Source organism: Acromyrmex echinatior, chromosome 19, assembly GCF_024713525.1.
Source record: "Acromyrmex echinatior isolate Ae372 chromosome 19, ASM2471352v2, whole genome shotgun sequence".
Classification (NCBI taxonomy): Eukaryota; Metazoa; Arthropoda; class Insecta; order Hymenoptera; family Formicidae; genus Acromyrmex; species Acromyrmex echinatior.
Window position 1 is genome coordinate 5,523,213 of NC_141870.1, and position 9,580 is coordinate 5,532,792.

Here is a 9,580-nt window from a genome sequence, read left to right on the forward strand (position 1 = left end):
ATTCCTTTAAAGCTATATAGATTTTAATCGGAATTACAACTTCAATGAGACAGTTGTTTAAAAAAGAGAGCTTTTGTATGAATATATTATTATAATTATTTTTTTTTTACTAAAAATGGAACGCAATGCATGTCAGTCGAATATTTTGTTGCGCTAACAACATTGAAATCACTTCAACCATAACAAGATGCTAGGCATGTCAACGTCAATCTGGTAGACCCTTTGCAACGCCCTACGATAGCTAAGTTAATCTGTTCGAAGCTCTCCTCGCATACTAAACAGCCTCTTAGTGCGAACAAGATGTTTTGCTGAAGTGCCTCTGCACAAGCTACTTAGGTATGTAACACTGCGTCCCAAGTTCGTGCACGTCTTTAACACCAAAACAGCTGGAAAGACTTAGAAAATCGTCCTTTTTTACGTTCCGATATTTCCAATATCATGTTGTAGCAGCAAGTAATTTGTTAATACTCTATAAATTACTTGAATCTCTAATTAGGATAGGATTTCATGATTATTTAGAACTGTTCAAATTGTTCGAAATGGGATAAAGGAAAGGCTTTTGTGTCAATAATCAAAGTATTATTTGCACGTTCTACCATCGATGCGGGCAAGTGACTGAACGTTCAAAAACCATATATACGTTTATACGTAAAAAAAAAAAAAATCAGAAAAAGGCAAGCACCATCGATGTGGGAGAAATGCAAATATTCACTTAATCTATTGAAAGCTGCTGTTCCGCGTTTGACAAAAATCCCTGCAGGCATTTAACAAAGAATGAATTTCTTTTTGTCTCTGCACTACTCACTGGCTGTTTTTATTCATACGTTGTAGCATCTCTTTTAGAAGCTATTCTCTACGGATTATATTATCAAATGAATGTGCGCACGTTGCGTCGCATCTATCGTGTACCTGTCGAGTTAGAGGTGGAGCGATAAAAGAACAAAGGAGACAGAAAATAAAATGGCCTCCGCTTAACGAAGGGTGTGTCGTGATTGATTCACTCTGTGATTGATAGAGAAATCTGGAAGCCCGGGGACAGAAGCGTACATGTCCCATGGCTATTGCTATAACGTATGGTAGACTGATAGTGATGGATCATAGTGGCAAAAGTTCTTGTTAAAGTGACTATTCGACCAGGTAATAGATGTTGCGCAACACGAGGTACATTGAAACTGTTTTGCATTAGCTTTCAACAGTTTTTCCAAAGGTTCGATGTCACCGAATTGAATTTTTAGTGATCAGTTTTTAAGAGTAATATTTTTATTACAAAACTTTATTGATATAGGTTGTAATTTTTTTTTATGTTGCGTCAAATAATTTACAAATAATAATAATTTGTCGCCAAGATAATAAATATTTATTGCTATTACATTTGAAAACACGATAAGTTTTGCGTTGGCTCGTGACTCTTAAAATTTCGAAAGAACCCTGCATGAATCGTACGTCGTCGTACACGGAAGTTCGTTTTTCATCCAAAACACGTTCTCATATATGTCGAAGCGTTACGTGAGTCCGATATTTCGTCCCAATAAAATCGTCATGGCTGATGACAGCACCATGAGAGAAATAGAGTAGCGGGGAGGGTGGAGAAAGGGAAGTGTGCGACAAGGCTAGGTATAATCCGTGGCTCGTTCCGAAATAAAATATTCCATCGATCAATGTCAGTCAGGCTATAGCGATCGCCAATTTATTCTAGCTCGAGTCATGCAAATGATCGAAATTCTCGATAATCAATCAGCTACAGCCTGCCAACTATTAAAAACCCGTCATCTAGCGTATCGCATCTATTGCGTGATCGAGCCAGCGCGCCGTCTATGATCGTATAATCACGTGACTGCGTTACGCTTTATATATTTCGCTCTAATCTATAATATATATCTTATTACGAAAAGAAAAAAGATGTTCCGCGATTAAATGTGTTGCTTCGCTACGGTCGATCCGTGATTTCTTACGATCCGATAAGAGTGCGATGGTGTGAGATTTATTAGAAAACGCACAATAATAATTTTGTGTTTTATGTTTTAAACGTATCTTGCGAATACTGAAAATATTCCGTGGAAGAAAACCAACTTAAACAAGAAGGGAAAAAGAAACGTTTCAAGCTTCGTTAAAATAATAAGTGTGAATCAATATTTAATTAAAATATATTCAACCTATGTTTAAGTTACAATTATTTTATTTTTTAAGTTATAGTTATTTCATTTTGTTAAATGTGTTTATCTATAAAGATTTTTAGACAGAAAAATTTCGATACATTTAGTAGAAACGCAATTGACTGTGGACTATGAATAATGTTTGTGTTGATCTAGATTCTTGGACAGTGAGAAATAGACTTTACAGAATTGTTTGTACGATTGTAATGAAACATTGACTATCTGATTCTGTTAATGGCTCGAAACCGGACGATTTACCATAAATCGTTTCCAAGAAAATTAAATGCAAAAAACTGATGTACCATTTATAAAGAGTTGGAATATCATTTAGGTGCGAATCAAGAGCATCTGATTGGAACAAATGTAATTTGTCAATTATAACACATTTCCAACTATAATTCTTAATATTATTTATTTTGTACAAAGTATATAATGCCTGCAATGTGTGCAAATACATTTTTACTAAAAAAATTAATTTTATTTTGAATGAAAGAATATTACAGAATATATTTGTATAAGAATCCTTTGATAAACATATTGCTAAAGAATTTTTTATTGTTAGACAAATCCCGTTTTAATGTACATATAATTCAATTTCTTTTTCTTTTATATTTATGATAAAATATTTAATTCTATACGCGCCTTAACAAAAAAAAAACGAAGAAAAAAGTCGTTGAAAAAAACTTGCGTATTTATTAGTAATCTTACTTTTAAAATGTTCTTGACATAATTGTTTATTGAATATTTTTCTAGTTATATTATATGATATAAATGGATAAAGAATCATCTTCTTGCTACAAGCATTCTAATTTGATTCTCCAACTTTATTTCATTATAAAAGAGAACGATGTTATTGGATGAAAGTGCATTACAAGAAGTTATTCCCGTGATATCTTGTTTCACTTCCATTTCATTTCATTTCATGAAATAATAAAATGAAAATAGACTTCTTGTATTAGACATTCTAGATAGTAACATAATTCTGTGTGAAATCTTATACCTAACTAACCATGTTTATGATATTGAGATTCATAAATTTCCTCGCGTATGAAACAGATTTATTACATTAAACATTAAAAACTTCAAACGTTTTTTGTTAGCTAATACATATGTATTTTTTTATATATCACAATTTTATCGGAAAAAAATCTTCTCTGTGATTTTATAATTTCAAAAAAGGCTCATTGAAATGCTAATGCTGCTCCGAGTGCGACTGTCGATTAGACTTGTTGAAAATATATAACTGGATCGACATTTCTGAGAACTTTTTCGATTTCATAATGTAAAGCGATGGGAGAGTCTATGGGCTCCCCTAAGACCAAAACCGTGAGAGATGAGAGGGTATTATGGCTCAAGCCTATCGGTTAAATGGGGATTCACGCGTCGTTAATACCTACCCTTGAATTTACACGGGGCAGCAGATGGCATCGATTAATCGGCTAATTACTCAAATACTAAATTTACGATATAATTTAGTTCATATCGAGGGATGTTACATAAGCACACATGCTCATTCTTTTCATTTTTTATCGTCTCAAATTTTTAGAGATAATATTAACATTAATTCCATAAGTTTATGCAAACGTTTTATATACATACAGTGAGTGCAAAAAGTATTCGTACAGAAAAAATATTTTTGCTCTGAGAACTTTATTTTTAAAGAACTTTATTTTTAAAAAGTAAAAATTATCTAGCAAGAAATGAATCATTGAATTGATGTCGAATCAATATCGATATGATGATTTCAACAATTTGAGGTTAATTGACAATTTCACGTTTAATTGACGATCATTTCTTATAGATAATGAACAATTTATTCATAAAAAAATAGAATAGACTGTATGTTTCTTAAAATTATATATGCCAAAAAGATGTATATTAATTATAGAAAATATATCATCTGAAAAATAAGCCAAAATTAAAAATTGTATTTGTTTGGATGATCAAAAAGTATTTGTACAGTCGAAAAATTTAGCTTTTAAAATCAAGTATATATGCGAAACTCGGTTGTTTATGTTAAAACAGAATGTATTCATTGTATAAAATTGCTAATTAATGTTTATTTTCTACAAATAAAACTTTTTTTATAAAAAATTTCTTTGTACGAATACTTTTTGTTCTTACTATATAATTATATATATAATTAAAACCTTTGGAATTAATTTGATATTTTTAAATATAATATACGCTTATATATTAATATGTATACTACAATATATATATTTGTCATCGTGATTTAATTTGAAAATTCAATGAAGTTTATTTTGAGATACATCTTGAGTTTTGTTTGTTATGATCTAATGATATAAAATCTAAAAGTAATAATGATGTATTAATTTTCGTAAATAATTAATGTAATTCCCTCGTTAATTAGAATTCAAATAACAATATTCCTATTCCGGTTTTTCATTTGAATGAAATTAATTGTTATTTTAAACGACGCTAATGAGTTTATAAAACAAAGCGCAAAATGTGCCGTAACAGGTCATTATTGAAATTGGTTTGAAATGTATAAAATATCCAATATACGGTTGCATAGTTCGTTTATATTTCATGAAAAGTTAAACGTTAAATATTTCATGGGAAACCAGACTGATGACATTGTTATTTGTTTTGTGGCAGCACACGATGCGTTATGCTGTTATGGCATACGCATGGCCATTGCGCGTCGTGTTATCATTCGTGTAACAAGACTCGAGTCGACAGGTAACGGCATAAGCCGCTCCGTGTATCATCGCATTGTTCATCAACATGATCACAGTAGGTACCAAAAGACGCCAAGTATGATTACTTGTTACTAATAATTAGATTATCAGTTTATGCAATCAATTATGCTCTCTTAATTAACAACTGTATGATATTTTTCATAACCTTTTATATTTATTAACTTGTTGTAGACTCCGTTTAGGGTTACCCTCTTTTATTTTGTAAACTGTTCGTTCGATTTTTATGAAACTAATTCTGTGGAATATTTTAATCTTTTATTCGGACACTGAAATTAAAAGTAAAAAAATTTAAATAGGTCTAATATAGAGAACAAAATTTAAAAAAATGATTATCATAAAACTTGATTTTATGGAATTGCGAAACAAACATTAAGTTTGCAGTTTCGATTTAAAAAAAATTTTATTAATGTTACATAAATAGTTAGAACTATCTTTCAAACTGATTTTCGAATTTTGATTATGAAGTCCTATGATATATTAAGTTCTTCTTTATCAAAAGTTAGTACCTAACCCTTTTAAAATTTAATATTTTTTGAATATACGTTCAAATTTAACAAAAACTTTTTAAAATTGAGTTTTACAATGACCAAATTATCTTTCTGAAATTTGAATTTTTAGTATTTAAAATCCAAAATCAAATTAGCGATCCGAATATCCTTAGAAAACAAAATCTTTTTAAATTTCTTTGTTAAAAAGGTTTCATTCTTATAGAATTACCTAATTTGAAATTAAAATGTTTCATAATTATCGCATGTATGTATAATATGATGATCGTACAATAATTATGCAATGCCTTGATGACAAAAGATGACTACTGAACTTTTTTGAAGATATTTCATTCTGAATTACTCTCTCATTCTCCCAATATGTTTTTATATGAGATTTATACAACTGCATGTATCACCTTAGAAATATAATGAAACGGATTTATATGTTAATAAAAAAACAAGAAATGAATACTACGGTCTTTGATAGACTATTCCTGTAACTAGTAATTGATATGATTTTATAATTTGATTTAATTATCTCTACCGAACAGAGTGCTTATTTTTTTTTTTTAATATTTATCATGTTAATTCTCGTATTCTCTGTATATTTAATTGATTGCACATTCGATACGTAACTGCATATTATATGAACAAGTGAATATTATATGTGATATAGCATAGTTCAATGAAGTCACATAATATGGCCGAAATGTTTTAATTTGAATATTTTTTTACACAGAACGCTCGCATACTATAAGCCATTTGAAAATATTGAATAACATAGTCTCTCTTTTTCTCATTTACGCGGAATTTATTGAAAAATATGGAATCAATTATATTCAAGTTAATATTAATAAAGTTTCACTCAAATATTCAAAAAAGTGTCTTTTATTTTATTGTATATTTAATTTAATATATTGTTTGAACGATGCAATTATCCAAATTTATTATTTTTCCATCTCATTAAATGGTTGCGACGAGTGATAAAATTTTATAATCGCCAATGCTTGAGAATCATAATATTTCTGCGAAATGTGAAATTATAACAAATTACAAATCTTGAAGTCTTAATAAAAATTTCAAGAGTCTTGAGTCACGCTTTAATTATTCTCTGCAGAATAAAAAACATAACAAAAAGAAAGAAAGAGTAAAGAACAGCTCCATGGAATGAGAGACTTTGCGTTGTACTTTGTTATCTTATCTATGTGGAGTTTAACGTCCTTTACAGATCGCGTGTATTCATGTTACAAACATATACTTTACTAACATATAGACAGTAAATATCAGTTTTTTACCAACAAATTAACCAGTAAATTAAATTAATTAAATTTATTTACATACGTTATATCTGCGATAAATTTGTAGCAGTTTGAAAACAGTTTGTTCAACAAAATTACAAATTTAATTGTTCTAGTTTCAACGATATTAATACGCGAGTCAATATATTTTTGCGTGACAAATGAGGCACGTTTCTCCCTTATCGTAAACACATTATTCGGCAAATTGTAAGGATGATTCAGCACGCATGACAATTTTCTTGATGATTAATGGATAGTACCAAGCTACAAGATATTTTTCTATGTTTGTGTAGTTGAAACAATGATTACTCAATTACGTTGCAAATAATATATCAGCATAGTATATGTACATTTGGTATTAGTTGAAAGCTATTTAATATTTTAGCACGTTTATTACAGCAGTTTAACCGATACCAGAGTTTACTCGGAAATTTGGGACCTAAACAAGAAAAATCGTATTTCCGTGAGCCTTGTATACAGAAATGTATCCAGCGTTTGCGTACACGTAAATACGTAATGGACGTCTACTACGTCACTTGCGAAGGCATTTAAACGGTTACCCGCACGTTGGGCGTGCGGGCTCCACCCGATAGCAATTTACATGACCGTAAGCAAATACTCCGGATGTATTGACTGCCGAATATTATTTGCAGTTGGCGGTGTCTAACGCTGACGTAGTTCTGTTGTAGATATATTCGAGTGTAGAGGGTACCAGTTTATATACAGCCGCATAGTCAAATGATTAATTACTTAACACGTTATATCGACAAAAATAATGCGTGCAAATAAAAACGGCCATTTAACGATTTGACGATGAATTTTCATTAGCAAAGGTATATCATGAATACATATACATTTCATATAGTTACACATTCATCGACTCCTGCTGCGTGCTTTATGTCCTTACTGAATAAATAAAAAAATATTCATTATTTTGCATGATATACTTTTATGTGAATATACGATGTACGCTGTTAAACGTTACGTCGAAAATTATTAAATGTCTTGGTTTTACAATGACATGTAAAAATAAACGCGATGCTATTTTCAGAAATTATCCTCGTAAACGTAATAAATTTATTTTTTCTCCCTCCGCAAATAGTAAATGCTATTATTGGTCTCATAACATAAACGTTAAATGTCAAAGGTAAATCACTCTCCGTGACAGAGCCGCATTAATTTGCGATAATTATTAATTATGCAATATATTTCATAAAACCGATCAAAGAATATTATTGGAGTTTATGTGCATGTTTATTTTCGAGGCACGAGTAAATACGAACGTGTTTGCTGAATTTTATGGCGCGGTAGATTTGCGAATGCGAACGAGTATTACACAGCGTACTCGATTTTGCTGCGGTCGTCATTGAATTAATGCCAACGGCGCAAGTAGATACGAAGAACGGATGCAATCAATGTCGCGGTCGTTAATGTACCGTCTAAACTAACTGCGCCTGCAAGCGCCGACCACAGTAGTCGGAAGTAATTCCTTTCGAGAACTTGCGAAGGGGAAGGGTTGTCCGCTTAGACTTACATTAGCGTGGCTTACGTATAGAGTTAATGTTGATTGAGTTCACGCGCGACGTTTACTTAGCGATGCTTTCGTCAACTAGGAAGATATTGCAAGTGAGACAATAACTTCGCACACACATTATAATTACGACGTATTTGCACGATGTCTGTTGTGTTGTTGTCATCAAGTTTTGGTGCAAAATCAAGATTGATGATTATAACTGTTTTTTTTTAATCTAATTACACTAAGGATGCTACTAAGGATAGATAAATATTCTTTCTGTCTGCAATACTTTCGCGCATCTATTTGATTGATTGAATAAAATCGTTCAAAGGAAAGAAAGAATCCGTATAATAAATCAAACTAACCAAGATTCCTTGTAAATCAAAAAACTGGAAAGGATACGGGCAGTAGAAGTCAAGTGCAGAAGACGTCTTGCATATAATATACCTATGAAGTGAAACTTCTTTATTCACTAAAACGCGCTTACATGTCGACTTTTGAGTCTTCCTCAGAGACAACATAAATTAATATACATAAAAATTATAAATAAAAGTTATCCTGTCATGGTTCCCTACATCGAGAATTTAAATGTCGAAATTAAAATCAAAAAGAGTGAAAAAAAGGAAAAGAAAAAAAAGAAAAGAAATTAGGAAATATCGTAAAATAGAATATGGACACTGTGTATGATACTGACTGGCCAACATTATCAGGAGCCGGTTCTTGAATTATTTTTATAATAATGTTTGCGATATAGTGCTCTGTGAGCATGGTGAGCGTCCTTATATTTACTGGATAATTAATTATAATCTTAAAGTTGTTTGATAAATTAATTCTCCATAATCTATTTTACTAAAATTCATTCGTAAGATATTCACAATACAATAAATATTTATGTTTTTCTTGTCTTTATGATTTATATCAGCCCGTACAATGCACGTCTATAAAACACGATTAGTTTTCTATTATTATTCATAAATCGATTAATGTTAATTAAAAGAAGATTACGAACATATGACTTATTTGTTCCTAATCATAACTTCCAATTTCTAATTTCGTCAGAAACTGTAACAGTTTTCATTACAATCTTATTTATGCGGTTATGTGAATAGCAACAACGGCAATGATAACGATGATATCGATGATAATGATAAATATTCCATAAATGAGTGTTTAATTATTTATAATACTAATATGTAATTTCATGAAATTTCATTGTAATCAAAAAGTAATTAAAACTAATAACATTAAGTTAAAATAAAAATAAAAATACTGATATTTTAATTTATACAGTACGTTTTTCAAATTATTGCAATAATTATTTAAAAAATCAATTTCTTCGAAACTATGGGCCAATGGCTGAAATGGCCGGATACGTATCGTTTTTTCTTCGTTCAAGAAC